We start from the raw sequence: 18135 nt of genomic DNA, 5'->3' as shown, positions 1-18135 counted from the left end.
TTATTCTATAACTTCCAAGTGAGAATTTATGTAAGGTGGGTTATTATATAAGATTAAGGTTAACCATGTCTATTATATGACTTTACCCCTTGACCTTCTTTCCTTTAGTGGTTGTAAACTAGTACTTCATGTGAGAAGGTATTAAGTGGATTTTGAGCTATAATAGTGATGCCATGGAGGGGATTGTGATTGTGATTGTAGGTAGTAGTTAAATGAAATGAGTATTTGGAGTTGTTTTCCCAATTTGATAGACTGGTTCATTATGTTGCATGCTTTGCTTTATTAGTGGTAGATGATTGATGCTAGACTATAGGATTGGATTCTAGATGTAGAATGTGATGGTAAGAATAGTAGCTTAAGATTAATGAAGTATGTATTACGGGGATGAATTAGTAGGCTTGAAGTGATTTGTGAAAGAGCCTAGGTTGATAATTGATGAAAGATTTAAGTGGTAATTGTGAGGTATATGTGTATATGAGAACGAGTGTTAAAATGATGACTTGTGGGTGATTCATTAAGTGGATAAGGGCATAAGTATATAAGAATAAGTTCCCCCCAGTAGTATGACGTTAGGTAAGATTTTATGATATAAATTATGCGATTAACAATCATATGTTAGAAGGTTAAGCAGTGGAGAGTGGAGTCTTATGTGATAAGAAGCGAGGAAGTGTATGCTTATGAGACTAGATGATGTAAGTTGATGACAGTAGAGGATATTAAAATTTTAAGAGTATTGTTCTTGGAAATCAATGACTTTAGAGATACTTAGAAAAGGGAAGTTTAGCTTTTATATTTATATGTGTTTTACATACCTGGGTTATGTTAGTATGGAGGAGTCTGGTGAGTTGTTGTTCGGTATTCATTAAAGTTGAATTAAGGAAATATTGGTAAGCAATATGAGCCTTGGGTATAGTTTTACTAAGTTTGTTAAGTTGTAAGTTATGTGATTAGAGGTGTAATGTGAGTATTCTAAGAAGTTGAAGATAGAGTTTAATTGTTTAGAAGCGGGGATGTCCATGCCCATAATGATGTTAGTCATGAGTTGATGACTTTGGGGTTAGAGGAAGTTGATTATTATCCCTAAGGGGGGATGTCCCAAAAGGAATTTAGTGCCTTTATGTTAAATGTAACGACCCGATTTTCTGGAACCAGAATGTCACACGGTGCTCATGATCCTGAAGGACCACAAGCCAACCCTCTACTGATATCTGTACCTGAACACTATGTAATATAGATAATAAATGTGGAAACTGGACATAAGGTTCAAAACATCTAAAAATACTCAAAATTGAAAACTGAATACTGATACATCTTTTTGAAAAAACTCTAAATTGTCTGAACTGTGGAGTTGATGGAACATGTCCCCACTAACTTCGTCGACTAAAAATAAACATCTGATACAAGAATGATAAAATGAGCATCCTCGAATGAAGAGGACTCATTGCTATATCTACTGCTGCTAACTGGGACTGAACTACTCAGGGTATTCAAATAAAAACACCATAGCGCAAATGCGTCAGTATGAGAATGTACCGAGTATGCAGACGAGGTAAGGCTTAATATAAGGGCTTATGCATGAACAATAACTTAATTGAATAATCATGAGAGTACTGAATGAGAACACATGCATGAATACACAAACCATAATCACAATCATCACGACTCTAAGTACTGAAACTCGAGTACTACATTACTGACATCTGAACTCACTACTAATACTGAGATACCGAACAACTGAACTATCTGATACTGATAAATGAGTATTGAGGTAAGATCAGTCTTATCTGATGGGTGATCTCTAGATCTGATAACATAAATACTCAACTGAATCTGAGACTGAGATCAAGCCTATCTGACGGGTGATCTCGTGATCTGATAATGAGATTACTTAATTAAATCTGAGACTGAGATCAAGCCTATTTGACGGGTGATCTCGGGATCTGATAATGAGATTACTCAACTAAATTTGAGACTGAGATCAAGCCTACCTGATAGGTGATCTCCAAATCTGATACTGAATAACTTTATATGAGACCAAGCCTATTTGATGGGTGGTCCATGAATCAATGGAACTACCGAGTTCTTCACTGAGATAGATGACTATATCTGACAATCCTAATTTCTGAAGATTGATACTGAAACTACAACTGTGGGAAGTAGTTACTTAACCAACATGCCTCGAATCTCAACTGGTATGGTCCAACCTGTAACCCCAGCTAGAAGGGTATCAATACCATGCCACGGGTAAAGACCTCTTTGGTCAAGCCTATCTGACGGGTAACCCTCGCAGAAAGTCAAGCCTAAAGTAATATAATAGTCAAGCCTATCTGAAGGGTGACTAGCCTTTCCTGACAGATGACTCCTGCATCCTGCGGTGGCTGCGCAGTTTTAGAGTTCAGGGATTGCTCCTAACTACTCTGCCTCTCTAATGGGGAGCCGCTATCCTTGCCCTTGCTCAGTGCTAGATCCTACTCTGAATTGAAAGACTCTGAACTGATTCTCAACTGAACACAAATTAAGCTGAATCTGATACTGATCATGTTTCTCAAATGATCAGACTGAGTTAAGCTGAATTTACTTGGTTTTGTATCTGACGGAATACTGCTGAACCTTGTTATCTGATTGAATGATACTGAGCTATGAATTGAGTACTCGATTACTACAGAGGTCTGAACTGAACACTTGACTACTACTAGATCTGAGCTGGGTACAGAACTGAGGCTAGCTTACTAGCGGTATTAAGATTACGATGATTATAGAGATTACTGAGATTTCTTAAGTTTTGTATCTGTCTGAGAATACAGAGTTCTATAACTCGCTGAGTTTTGAGAATCATGGCTCGAATGGAATTATTGTGAAAATTGACACGGGCTTTAGACAGTAGCTAAATTATTAGGTATAAATACCCCTAGGACTCGATAACATAAAAGTAAAACACAACTATTCTTGAATAATCAAAACCATGGACAATCATTCACCATCACAATCACTAAGGCATCACTTCAAACATTTAGGAATCCTAAACATGTAATAACATAGGGAGACATGCTATTGGATCATACTCCATTCAACAAGGTCTTGCTTCAAACACTTGGCATGTATTAAAGTCTTAACATGTATCAAAGAGCACATAATTGGGGAATTTCATGCTATCATTCCATAATTCATTCATTAAGGCTTTTCAACAAACACTTGGCATGCATGGGCTTGCACACAATTGGGGATTTCTAGGCAACATGCTATAATGGCTCTAATTCCTTCACATAAGTATTTTATCAAACATATTGGGAGCATGCTTTGCTTATTCAACAATTTCTACACTTAATTGACATAAACATACCACTTAACAAGCAACTTGAAGAGGGTTTATCATGAACATCACATGAATATCACATACTAAGGTCAAAGCTTGAAAACCTTGAAAACAAACATGAATCACAACTCAATAATAGTATGAACATCAATTTCAACTCACATGAATCATGAAAACTCATAAACATAAAAGCTTTAAAATTTAAAAAAGAATTCTTGAGCTTCTTGGATAAAAGGGACCCAAGAATCAACATCTGCATGCCTTAGAGAAACTCTTTCTTGAAAGCCCTTGGAGAGATTCTTGATTTCCCTTGAAGAAGAAAGAAGGGTTTTGATTTTGTAGAAACCCTAGCTCTTGTTCTTAATCAACTTAAGAGAAAACTAGGATTTTAGGTTAAAATGAGGTGAAATCTCGTGTTAAGGAGTATATATAGGGGTAGAAAAATGAACCTTTTTGCCTCTAGAATTAAACTGAAAATCCCGATTTTACATGTTGGCACGACACACCATAATTGCACCAGCTCACTGGAAATTAAACAATTGGGAAACTGCTTGATGGCGCGATGCAGTGGAATCGCGTTGCCACCTTGGTTACGAACTAGAAAGGCACCGTGACGCGGTGGAATCGCGTTGGTACACTGGAAATTGACAATTCTAAAACTAAGCCTTGGCATGATACACCAAAATCGAGGAGGCTCACTAGATTTTGATGATTACGATTTTGGCTGGCTCCATGACACGCTAAAGTGCCAGGTGGTGCAATAGATAAGTACACAAGTTGAATTAATAATTGAAAAGATTAACTTACAATGATGAATGAAATCAAAAGTGAACTTGTATTTGAATAACAAGGCAATACTCTAAAATATTATTCTTGAGATAGATAGAGAGAAAAGTCGTATATTGTAAGATTCCTCAATGAATTTTTAATAAAAACTCTAAAACAAGTCTTTAAATAGTCGATCCTAAATAAGGAAATAATATTAAAATTTCTGATTTTCTTTGGATTAGGTGACGACGCCTATGATGTCTTATCACGATCTTGACGGCCTGTCATGGATGTCATCAAATTCTCTGCAATTTCAACTTCTGCTACCTATGGTTGACGGCGATTTTGACGTCCTATCAGTATCTTGACGGCGTGTCGTGATTGCCGACATAAAATAAAATGAAAAGTTTTAGATTTTCCTCAGAATAGACGACGGTGCCTATGACGGCCTGTCATGGGACTGACAGCTTATCATGGATGCCATCAGATTCTCTTTAATGTTGGCTGTTTCTATCTCAGGCTGACGACGATCATGATGGCCTATCAGGAGTCTGACGGCGTGTTATGGATGTCGTCAGCGCCTCCTCCATTTTGATAATTTTTGCCTAAGGTTGACGATTATTCCTATAGCTTGTCATACTTTTGACATCTTATCAGCAGATGTAGTCACAATATTCACTTTATGCCAACTCCCTGGTTACATTTGACGGCAACTATGATAGCTTATCACGGGGCTGATGCCTTGTCACAGATGTCGCCAGCTACACCTTTCTTCAGATTTCTCCAGATGTTAACTTATTTTCCTCCATTCTTGTTGGTTCTCTATCCCATTAGCTTAATCTGTAAAATTAGTATAAACACATCAAAAAATGACAAAAGTTTCTTAAGGCATCATAATTATTCTAGGTTAAAGGCCTTAAATATGTTCGCGATTGCCCACATATCAGTGAGTCCTCATGGTTTGAGGACCAATCTTTAGATATTTTCTATATTTGAGAGACTATGTTTTATCTTCAGTTAATTTTGAGTCAGTTGGGGACCTGTCCCAACGACTCTTTAGTTTTTAATTTGTAGAGGTTTTGTCAGACTAGTTTATACTTGTGATGTGTCGAGGTTTTGATACTGTGCTTTTGTTGAGGTTTCTCTGTATTGTGGTCCTATGGACCGAGTATCTTTCCTGTATTTCCTTTCATGTAATATGACTATGCGAGTGTTGAGTCTATTTTATCTTGAATTGAGTGTTATTGGTAGAAGCCGGGTCTAAGGGTTAGGTTGGGGCTACTTGTAGCCTTAAGCATCGTGTGACATCCCGGGAGATGATTTTGGGTTGTTACAAACTTGGTATCAGAGCTTATGGTTTCTAAGAAGTCCTATAAAGTCTGATAAGCCGCGTTGAGTAGAGTTTTGATCATCGGTGTGTAGCGCACCACATTTATGAGCAACAGGCTATAAGATGTTTTAGGAAAAAGTTGTTTCTTCTTTCAGATTCTATCTTGCCTACAGTTGTCCCTCTTATCTAATGGTTCGTGCTCTTCTATTTTTAGAAAATGCCTCTTCGAATAGCAAATGTCCGAGGGAATAATGATGAACAACCCCCACCTGTTGATCCTTTAAATGAGATGGTGTCCCATGCTGAGTTTAAGGCAACCTTTCGGGCGTTAGCCCAAGTGGTCACCATAAATGTTCGGGCCAATAACTAGGCCCCAGTTGCAAATCAACAGGGAGGTGATGCTGCCACAACTAGAATTCGTTACTTTATGCGGATGAACCCTCCTGAGTTCTATGGGTCAAAGGTTGATTAGGACCCCTAATTATACTTGGAAGAGGTGAGGAATATCACTGATATGATGCATGTTTTAGAAGAAGAAAATGTTAAGTTAGCGTTCTATAGACTACAGGACATTACTTATGATTGGGTTGTATCATGAAAGAAAGGTAGAGGTGAGAATGCCGCTCCTATGACTTGGCAAGTGTTCTTAGATGCCTTCTTGGACTAATTCTTTCCTCTTGAGATGAGGGAGGCAAATATTGAGGAGTTCATGAACTTGAGGAAGGGTTTCATGACTATTAAAGAGTACTGCTTAAAGTTTAATCAGTTTGCCAGTACGCTCCTGATTTGATTTCTGACACCTAGGCTAGTATGAGTAAGTTTGTGACCGGTGTTTCTGGGATGGTACTGAAAGATTGTAGGGCTACAATGTTGTATAAGGATATGGATTTGGCTTGGTTAATGACGCATGCCCAACAGATAGACGCAGATAAGCTGAGAAAGAGAAAAAGGATACGGGGTAGCAAGAGGGCGAGATCTGATCAATATGAATTTAGCCAGCCTAGGTTCCATGGAGGGAGTCACCCTGAGTTTTAGAGACGTCCGTCTGTTCCCGTTCCTTCATCAGCTAGTGCTCCCGCACCTAGAGGTAGGCCAGAGCAAGGGAGTAGGACTTTCTTATCTAGGATGCAGAACAGTGTTGGTAACTGGCCCCATTATCCTTCTTGTGCCAGATGTGGTAGAAATCACCTTGGGGAGTGCTTTGGAGATTTGATGGGTTGTTTTGGTTGTGGAAAGCAGGGCCACAAACTTAGAGATTGTCTCCATGCTAGACAGGGGAACAGAAATGCCCGACCTTAGGCACAGGCTGCTAGTGTACCAGCTCCAGTACTCCATCCCGTCCTTGCTCAGGGTGCTTCTTCTTTCACCGCTGGCGGTCAGCGCCAGAACAGGTTCTATGCCTTGCCACCCTATCGAGATCATGAGGACTCTCCTGATATTGTTACTGGTATGCTCCATGTCTTTTGTCTTAGTGTTTATGTGTTGTTGAACCCCAGGTCAAATCTCTCTTATATGACCCCACTTATAGATGTGAATTTCAAAATAAGTCCCAAAAAGATTCTCAAGCCTTTCCTAGTTTCTACTCCAGTTGGAGAGTCAGTTATTGCTAAACAAGTGTATAGAGGTTGCCCTATTATTGTGCTTCATAGAATCGTACCCACTAATTTGATAGAGTTAGGAATGGTAGATTTTGACCTTATTTTGGGTATGGATTGACTTTATTCTTGCTACGCATCTATAGATTGTTGTAAAGTTCCATTTTCCTAATGAACTAGTGATTGAGTGATCCGGGAGTTTGGTATCTCCCGAGAGCCATTTTATCTCTTATATCAAAGCCAGAAAACTAATATCCAAAGGTTGCATTTACCACCTAGTTAGAGTCAAAGACACTCAGTCTGAGGCTCCAACTATTCAGTCAGACCGTATTGTTAATGAGTTTCTAGATGTCTTTCCGAAAGATCTCCCAGGGGTACCTCCCGATAGAGAGATAGAGTTTAGAATTGATCTTCTTCCTGAAAATCAACCTATTTTTATTCTGCCATACCGTATGGCACCCGCAGAACTTAAGGAGTTGAAGAAGCAACTCAAAGATCTCTTAGATAAAGATTTTATTAGGCCCAGTATTTCTCCACTTTGTGAAGAAGAAGGACTAATCTTTGTGTATGTGCATTGATTACCGTCAACTGAACAAGGTCATAGTCAAAAATAAGTATTCTCTTCCAAGAATTGATGACTTATTCGATCAGTTGCAAGGTGCAAGTTATTTCTCCAAGATAGACCTTAGATCCGGCTATCTTCAACTTAAAGTAAGGGAATATGATATTCAAAAGACAGCCTTTCAAACCCACTATGGTCACTTTGAGTTTCTAGTCATGTCTTTCAGGCTAACCAATAACCCAGCAACCTTCATGGACCTCATGAATCGAGTGTTCAAGCAGTACCTTGATACATTTGTCATTGTCTTCATAGATGACATCCTTGTGTATTCCCGTGATGAGAATGACCATGCAACTCATCTTATAATTGTCTTGCAAACTCTTAGAGATCATCAGTTGTTCACCAAATTCAATAAGTGTGAATTTTGGCTAAGGTCTGTAGCCTTTTTGGGTCATGTTGTTTCAGTCGAGGGTATTAGAGTTGATACCCAAAAGACAGAAGCCGTTAGAAATTAGCCTAGACTTATTTCTTCGTTTGACATTAGGAGTTTCTTGGGTCTAGCTGGATATTACCATCATTTTGCTAAGGGTTTCTCTTTCATTGTGTCTCCTATGACCCGGTTGACCCAAAAGAAAGTTAAATTCCATTGGTCCAATTCCTGTGAGAAGAGTTTTCAGGAGTTGAAGACTCAACTCACTTCAGCCCCTGTGTTGACTTTGCTTGATGGTATCGATGGTTTTGTGGTGTATTGTGATGCCTCTAGATTTGGTTTGGGTTGTGTGTTGATGCAAGGAGATAAGGTTATAGACTAAGCCTCTAGATAGTTGAAGCCGCATGAAAAGAACTACCCAACCCATGATCTTGAGTTAGCTGCTGCGGTCTTTGCTTTGAAAATCTAGAGACACTATCTTTATGGTGTCCACATTAATGTGTTTACTGATCATAAAAGCCTACAGTATGTGTTTACCCAGAAGAAGTTGAATCTTAGGTAGAGGAGGTGGTTAGAGTTGTTGAAAAATTCTGCTATGAGTGTGTCGTATCACCTGGGAAAGGCCAATGTAGTGGCGGATGCCCTTAGCAGATTGTCTATGGGTAGGTTGTGCATATTGAGGAAGGTAAAAGAGAGTTAGCTTGTGATGTGCATTGTCTGTCTAGGTTGGGTGTTAGATTGCTTGATTCAGCGGAGGGGAGTACGTTGGTGCAGAGTTGTTCCAAATTCTCTTTAGTTTTGAAAGTGAAGGGGAAGCAAGATAGAGACCCTAGTTTGGTCAAATTAAAGGAGTCAGTTAAGGACCAAAAGGTAGAGGTTTTCTCCCAAGGGGGAGATAATGTGTTGAGACTGCATGGTAGGTTGTGTGTCACATGTGTTGATTAATTGAGGCAGAGGATTATGGCTGAAGCGCATGGCTCACGTTATTCCATTCATCCCGGCACTACCAAGATGTACAGTAATTTGCGGGAATTCTATTGGTGGAATGGTATGAAGAAGGATATAGCCGAGTTTGTAGTGAGGTTTGCAACGTGTCAATAAGTTAAGGTAGAGCACCAAAGTTTGGGTGGTATGATGCAAGAGTTTGGTATACCCACTTGGAAGTGGGAGATGGTGAATATGGACTTCGTGATCGGGTTACCTCTTTTATGCCATCATTATGACTCTATTTGGGTTGTTGTGGATAGGCTGACTAAGTCTCATACTTCTTACCCATGCATACATCTTATACGGCTGAAGATTATGCTAGATTGTATATCCGGAAGTTGGTTAGGCTGCATGGAGTTCCCTTATCTATCATTTCAGATAGGGGTACTCAATTTACTTCCCAATTTTGGAGGGCATTTCAGCAGGGTCTTGGTACCCAAGTTCTTCTGAGTTTCAAATTTCACCCAAAAATAGATGGTCAGGCTAAGAGGACCATTCAGACCCTGGAGGATATGTTGAGAGCATGTGCCCTCGATTTCAAAGGTAGTTGGGATGGTCATTTGCCATTGATTGAGTTTGCCTATAACAATAGTTTCCATGCTAGAATTGAGATGGCATCATTCGAGGCCTTATATAGTAGGAGGTGTAGATCACCCATAGGTTGGTTTGAAGTGGGTGAAGCGGCCACAATTGGGACCGATGTAGTATTTGAAGATATGGAGAAAGTTAAGTTGATTAGAGAGAGGTTGAAGATGGCTCAAAGTCGTCAAAAGTCTTATGCCGATGTGAGAAGGAGAGATCTTGAGTTTAAGGTGGGTGATTTGGTATACTTAAAGATTTCACCCATGAAAGGGGTGAAAAAGTTTAGTAAGATGGGGAAGCTGAGTCCTCGTTATGTTGGCCCATATAGAGTCTTGAGCCGTGTTGGTAAAGTGGCCTATTAGGTTGAGTTTCCCTCAGAATTATCAGCCGTTCATCCTATCTTTCATGTCTCTATGCTCAAAAAGTATATTGGTGATTCTATTATGGTTGATCCTTCAGAGAGTGCTGAGATTCAAGATAGTCTTTCCTTCGATGAAATTTCTGTTGAGATCCTAGATTTTCAAGTCTGTAGGCTGAGCAACAAAGAGGTTCCCATGGTCAAGGTTTTGTGGTGGAACAATCTATTGAGGGTGCTACTTGGGAGGCTAAAGCAGACATGCGAGCTGAGTACCCGCACCTCTTTTCCGTGGGTTCATGCCAAGCCAAAGGTACTATTCTTTATTAATTCATCCCTTCTAGTCTAAAGTTCAGCTATGTATCTATCCTTGTATGAGTTATTGTATTGTCCGGAGTATTCATGAGTTTAGAAAGGTCTTGAGCCATTTAGAAATTATTTCAGCTATGTGTGCTCTATTTTTCCTATGTCCTTCATCTAACTAGCGACATTCGAGGACGAATGTTTCCAAGGGGGAGATATTGTAAGACCCCACAAAGTTTCCTCATAGTTTGAGCCTTAGAGCGTGTCGAATGAAGCGTAATTCTGGCCCTAAAATATGTAGGAATGACTCTTAAGTGAGTATCATGTTAACCATATATAATTTACCTAATTTCAACTTTTTATCATGTGGGAAATTTGGTAAGTTTTTCGTCGATATAAGATTTGCCCAAATCTGATACCCGGGTAAGAAGTTATGGCTAATTTAAGACCTAGTCGTAAAACTATGTCATTTTTGTGCTTAGCGCATCGCGGAGAGGGTCGATTTGACAATTTTCAAATTCTAGAGGAACTCCGGGATATTGGTGTGTCGTGCTGAGGTTCCAGGTCACAACCAGTCGGATAATACGATGGCTCCGCATCGCAGTGACTCCCATATTGCCAATTGTCAATTTCCAGTGAGCCACCGTGATAAGAGGCGCATCGTAGTGACCCCTTAAATCGGGTTCCCAGTTTAATTTTTCCAGCTTTGTACAGATGTTAGAAGGGGTATTTTGGACTTTTTCCAAGCCTCTTAAACCGTGCAAAAACTAAATCAAAGCCATTTGCAAGCATTCTATGAAGTTTTTCTCAAGTTTTCTCTCAACAAAAACCCGAAGTATCAAAAACCTCTTCCAAGAATCTCAAGAATCTACCATGGATTTTCTAAATTGAGTCAAGATTCAAGGTTCCCAAGTCAAGGGCCTCAAGAGCCCTCATTCAAGAGCACGAATAGAGTTCCAAAAGTGAGAGTTCATCCAAAGCTTTTAATTCAAGGTATGTGGGGTTTTGAACAAGGGTAACCCTTTCACCCTTGTGCCCAAAAGACTTATTTACATCATGAATTTCCTGAAATCTATAAGGTTTTTACATGATTTTGAATTGGGTTTTTTCACGCATTACTATTGAATGCATTATCTTGATATTTTCCATGAATTAAGAGTCAAATGGCCAGATTTCTGCATGTTTTATTGAGAATTTACAGCTGGGTATAAACCCCATGATTTTACTCCTTGAGAAGCTAATATTTGCAATGTTGAGATATTGAAGCATATGACTATATTGAGATTTTGAGATAAATTGCTGAAATTCCCAGATTTCCACATGATTTATGAATCTATATGCTATAAATTATGCTTTTGATGAGCTTTAACTTGAGATTGAACTATGGGTTAGTAAGCCCTATTTGAGACTTGTGAAATTATGAACTATTGTGCTATAAGCACCCATGATTTGAGTATTTTGAGATGATTGAGAAATGAATTGACCTAATGGTCCGAAAGCTTTGAAATCCACTTTATCATATGAGATTATCGATTTGATTATTGGGTTCATGGTGAACCATGAGATTATTCTAAAAGTGGATTTTTATGAGATAAGGGCAGATAATCTAAAGGGAGTAGTACTTAGCACCGAGCGGGTAAGGCACTACAGTTTTTTACCCCAAAACTACGTGCCACCGTAGGTTGGGCTTGGGGCCGAGTTTATGATGATTTTGATTGGGCTCGAGGCCGAGTTTCATTTAGTGATCACTAGACCTAGGTTATACTCCCTGGCAATTACGTTAGGTACCATATGAATAGGCCCAAGAAAACCCCAGTATAGCTTCTTCAATTTCTGGCGTGTAGGCTCTCCAACCTTTAAAAATGTCATGATTAAGATAGCTGCCTTTTGAAAGCCAATTTCCCCTATATTGATCAATTGTGTTAGCTGAATTAACAGTACCTTTTTTAGAGAATGTTAATAAATTACAGTATGACGCTCCTCCCCAACGTGGGCTCTCCTCCTTAGGAGGACAAAATATTGGACTCCATGTAGCTCGCATGGTTTATGTCGGTTACAAGAACCTCCCTTGCCCTTTTAAACTTCAAAATTTGATATTCATTATCCCTTTCTATGAGTTATTTTTCCTAAATGGTGGAATTGCAAAGTTGTTCCCTAATTAAAGTGCTTCCTTGAGGTGGGTTATTTCCCTAATTGAAAGTATCTTCCCTTGATATAGTACTTTTCATAAAGCTTTGAGATAAGTTATTTCCTTGAGCTAGAATACTTTTCCATTTGAGATAGAATGATTTTCCTAAAGCTTGAAATGAGATATTTTTCTAAGGTGAATGAAATGCCTTCAAATATGTTTCCAAGTCATATGATTCCGAATTCTAAATATATAAGTTCTAAATAATAATGAAATGTTGAGCATTGAAGAGGTTTTACTCTCCATGAGACATATGCATGAGTTGAAAGTATTGTTCAAAGTCCCTTAGCCTTTGGGTATTGAGAATAAGAGAAGATTTCTGTTTTTAAGGTTAAAGAGCAATGACTCACAAGATTTGTGTTGCATGCCTCATTCTACATGATTTATGAGATTTATATTTTATACTTGTTCAAGCCATGTGAGTCGTCTCATTTTGCATACATGATTTGATTGAAGAAGATCGGTACTATTTTTATACATATGCATTCACCCATGCATACTTAGTACATTCCAAAGTACTGATTCACATATATGTCTATGTGCTACATTGTCTTATAATGTAGGTTCAGGTGCTCAGTCCCAGCCTCATCCGTGATTATTCGAGTACCTTGACTACGTTTTCTACAGTGGTGAGTCCTCATGGTTTGAGGACCGATCTTCAAATATTTTCTGTATTTGAGAGACTATGTTTTATCTTCAATTCATTTCAAGTTAGTTGGGGACCTATCCCAACGACTCTCTAGTTTTTGATTCGTAGAGGTTTTGTCAGACTAGTATCATACTTGTTATGTGTTGAGGGTTCGGTATAGTGGTTTTATTGAGGTTTCTCTATATTGTGGTCATATGGACTGAGTATTTTTTCTGTATTTCCTTTCATGTGATATGACTATGCGAGTGTTGAGTCTATTTCATCTTGAATTGAGTGTTATTGGTAGAAATCAGCTCTAAGGGTTAGCTTGGGGCTACTTGTATCTTTAAGCACCGTGTGACATCCCGGGAGATGATTTTGGGTCGTTCCATAGCTACTTTAATTCTTATCTTGTTGGTGAGGATTCGATTCCCTCACCTTGTAATTCTTTCCCCTGTACCCCAATGTTTATTTATTTCAAAAAAAATATATCTTTTTTTATTATTTAAATCATTTTTATATTATTTTATGTGATTGTTTTTAATCATTTACTAAATCACTGAGGCAATACTAGTATATTTAAAACCACAAGCTCCAAATGTGTGGTGGTGTTTCAAGATTTCAATGTATTGTATTCAAGATTCGAATGAGCTTGCAGGCGGGCAGACCATTATCGTCCCATTCTTGAGTGAGTCTTTTTTTAAAATGCCGTGACCAGTCAAATATGTTAAGATTAACCAGAAATTGTGACACCCCAACTTACGAAGGAGTTCCACATCAACAAAACACAGGAGGGATGTTGGGTATATAAGTAAGAAAGTCTAATTCCCTAGTGACGCATTTTAAAGCTGTGTGGGCCTAGTCCCAAAGTAGACAAATCACTAGTGGGTTGGGGAGTTAGAGGGGTCTCTCGGGATTTTGTGGTTTGGGATGCCCGTCGTGGCCAGGGCCTCGGGTCGGGTCGTGATAGAATAGTATCAAAGCCGCTCCTGTGTCAGCCCTATCGATGTGGGCTAGAGTTCAAACTGAGTGTAGAAAAATTTCGGTAAGGCAGGGCAAACCTCATTCCTGAATGTAGGCAAATTCCATTCAATGGGGCAAACCTCAGCGATGACGCAGAGTCCATAAGGGGGTGTATGTAACTAATGTGTGAGCAGATGCTAACACATTTGAGGCTTTTAACTCTAAATAATTGTGAAGTCTTAAGCAAATTTTGTTATTTTTGATTTTTTTTATTATTTTAATGCAGATATAAGTGATCGAAGAGGAAACTAAAGGAAAGAAGAACAAAATAAGTTGAAATCTGGTGCAAATAAGATGAAGTGTAGCTGATGACATCTTTAAAGCACTGTCAGACATGTGAAAGGCTGTCATAATTTCCGTCAAGCTTAGACAGAAGCTGAAGAATTGAAGTGAAGTGTGACTAAATTTCTGAAGCACCGCCATAACTTTGACAAGGCATCAAAATCCCAGTCAACTCAAAGTAGAACATGATGATTTCCAATGAGGATGTGGTGACATTTCTTACATGCCGTCACATATTTTACAGGCCGTCAAATTTTTCCATTAGGAGAAGTAAAAGATGCTATTATACTGTAAGCTTTGACGACATTCTGAAAAAGCCGTCAGGTGTCTGACAAGCCGTCAGAAATGGAGTCGTCTATTTCGAGGAAAAAAGAAAAAAGATGAAACTTGAGATTTGCTTCCATATATAGCTCTTTCTATTGAAGGCATAGTTTTTAGGTTTTATTACATGGAGGAACTTATAAAAAGGGTTTTTTTAATTCTCTTTATGGGGGATCATCCACAATTAATTATCCATTGAGCAGAGAACATACGATATATTTTTTCTCTCTCTATCTCAAGAACAATATTTTTGGTGTTTTTGCCTTGTGATTCAAATACAAGTTCACTTTTGATTCCATTCATCATTGTAAGTTAATCCTTTCAGTTATGAATGCAAATTGCATGCTTGTTTCTTGCGTCATGAGTAGCTAAACTCCTGTAACCTGGATTATGGAATCTAGGGTTAGGTCATGATAAGGTGTTGAATTAATTATTCAAGGTTTAATAAGTGTTAAGGTTTCTTGATAATTCTGAGACTATAATTTATGTCTATTGGTTGCAAACAATAGGCGTACCTACTTTGGTTTGCTTGAGAAAGAAATCATAAATAGTAGGAAGTGAGTTATCAACAGGGACTCGGAAAGGCTTTGTTTAATAATCTGCGCTGTAACAAGGTTAGTTAACTTGAGGTAAAATCTATGTAGTGATAAGTGATTCCTTAAGTCCTAGAGGATTAGGAAATTAGACGCTTGAATAGGTCGAGAGACATTTGAGCATACCATCGATAAAGATAGCTTTCCATCCTAACCACCGTGAGAATCTTGAGTAAATTTTAGCATCTGTCATGTACCGTATGCCCTAGTAAACATAATCATGGTTATTTCATAAAATTTTGGTTACAAACATTGAAATCAAAGTGACAAACAATTACGTGTTAAACTCAAACCCCCACTTGACTTTCTTTTTATGCCAATTGTTTGAATTTAACTTGTAGCTATAGTTTCAAATTGATTTAATCGCCACTTATATTGTTCCATGTGGATTCGACTCCGAGTCCAAAGTTGAGTAAATATATTGACGACGACCGCCTTATAAAAAATTGAGGTGTAAGTTGAGCGTTATAAAAAATAGCGTCGTTGCCGGGGAACAATTTGGCGTATTAAGTTAGTTTATAATTTTAGCTAACTTGCTTGAATTCAAACTTGTAAATATTTATTTGTGATTTCCTTTGTTTCTTGTGTTAGGTAGATTTTATTTATTTTTTGTTTATTTCTTACTATGGCATCATGGAATGAATGTGAGTTTGATGGTTGGAAATCTTATCTGGATGATCTATGTCCATATTGTGATGGACCCCACTTTTGGTAATATTGTAGATATGCTCCTCGAAGAGAGATGTGTGCACCATCTCCATCCTACTAGGAGTATAATTGTTCTTTATATGGTGGTCAAGATGGACATTAGAGTGATTGCCTGAATGCCCCCTCCCCCTATTGCGCTAACCTAAGTTTTAGTTCTTCTTATGAGTATGATAGGTCTTATGGTCAAGAAAAGGAAGAACGAAGCATTGGAAAGAGTGACATTGAAGCTATGATTCAAATAATGTTGGATTGTATAGACACAACGAATGATACCATATGTGACATACGTCAAGACATTAGGGCATTTAATGAGGGAAGACAAAGGATAGAAGAGATGGATATCGAGGTCAATCATCCAAAACACTTTTATACATTATGTTTAGATGATATCTTGTCTGTGGAATTATTTAAAATAATGGAAGAGTGTGAGGATGAAGAGCAAAAATCCTATGTTGATGATGAGCTTGATGTTGAGCAACCCTCGTTGATTTCCTAACCAACCGAAGCATTTATGAATGAAGATGCCAAGGATGAGGAAATGGTATTAGAGTCAAAAGAAGAAATCAAGCACAAACCTCGTGAAGACTCTAGTTCATTTTGGGATAAAAATACTAATAGGGAAGTTATTCCGAAATTAAGGGTTAGTCCTCATTCAAATCACTTTTCAACATTAAGCTTAGTGGATGTGATGAATGTCGAATCACCCAAGAAAATGATGAATTTTAAAATGAGGAGGAAGATTCTTAAATTTTGGAGTTTGTCCTTCCAAAAGGGTTTACTACAACCCCAATATTGAAGGCCAAGGAGCTTAAAGATAGATGTCCATTTAGTGGATGTTTAAGATTCTCAACGTTTCCAAATAAGCCCACACGAAAGTTTGATGCAAAATTGGGCAAGCAGTTCAAGTATTTGAAGTGGTGTGATAGAACATTCCTCATCATGCCCTCACATTTTCCCAACACACCCTGAAGATGTATTGATCAAAAGTTAGGCCAGTGTTTCAAATTCAAGAGGAGACATAAATAATTATCAACAAGGTATCTTGACGAAGTCTGAGTAGTCAAGATAACTGAGTTGCGCCGCGACGTTAAACCAGGCGCTGCTTGGGAGGCAACCCAAGGTATTTTGTTATTTGTATTCGTCTTATGTGATTGACATCAGATCTTCACATCCGTGGTTCCAAAGGTATGTTTCTAACTCTCTTGTTTTGGTTTGACGTATTAGAGACATTGCATGATTTTAAGTTGAGGGTGGGGCTACTTGTGGGTGTTGATGTCCTCCGTGGGTTTTTGTTGCCATGCCTTTTTTCCCCGGAGTCTTGTTACTAGTAGAGCCGGCATGTTTAGGTGTATTATGTTTTGTTTTATGATGGGTTGTGGTTAATTAAGGGAAGAATAAGTATCTAGGGCAGTTGATATATTTTTGTTGATTTCTCTTGGAATGAAAAATACCTCTCCAGCTGTCTATTTGATAACTGTGTGATGTACATTTATATGTGACTACTGTGAATCTTTTTATGGCATTAGTTCTAGGGACATGATAATCATTGCTAACAATTTCATGAACCAGATAGGTGGTAGCTTGTGATGTACCCTTGTGCCATGTGTGTGTGAGGTCTAGCTCAGTTCCCTTTGTATGTTGAATCTATAACTTGCCCGGTTAGTCTCGCCTTGGTTGAAAGATAGGGGTTAGAAAAGGATCATAGGCCGTTGTTGATATTAGTCCACTTTTAGCCTAAATTACCTACCCTGTGTGCATGATTTCTCCCTTGATCCCTCTTTTGAGATTGAATAGATTAATTCTTGTTGAAAAACTCCACATACCTTGAATGATGAACTTTAGATCGATACTCATTTTTGAGATGTTAATCGTGCCTTTGAATGATGGTTCTTGGAGTTCTTGAATTAGGAACTTGGAATCTTGAATAAATTGGCAGAATTAATGGTGAACTTTGGAGGTTCTTGAAGTTGGATGTAGGAGCTTAGGGTTTTTTTTTTCAGGGAATTTGATGAAATATAACATATAATGCTTCTAATAGGCTTTAATATAGGGTTTGGACAAATTTTGGGTGAGGGAAAATGACCAAAAAGCCCCTAAAAATCAAATAATTCTTGAATTTGTCCTTTGGTGGACTGTTTTGATAGTCTGAAGTAGATCAACCATAAAA

The sequence above is a fragment of the Capsicum annuum genome, chromosome 8 (assembly GCF_002878395.1).
Source record: "Capsicum annuum cultivar UCD-10X-F1 chromosome 8, UCD10Xv1.1, whole genome shotgun sequence".
Lineage (NCBI taxonomy): Eukaryota > Viridiplantae > Streptophyta > Magnoliopsida > Solanales > Solanaceae > Capsicum > Capsicum annuum.
This window is presented reverse-complemented; position numbering follows the sequence as displayed.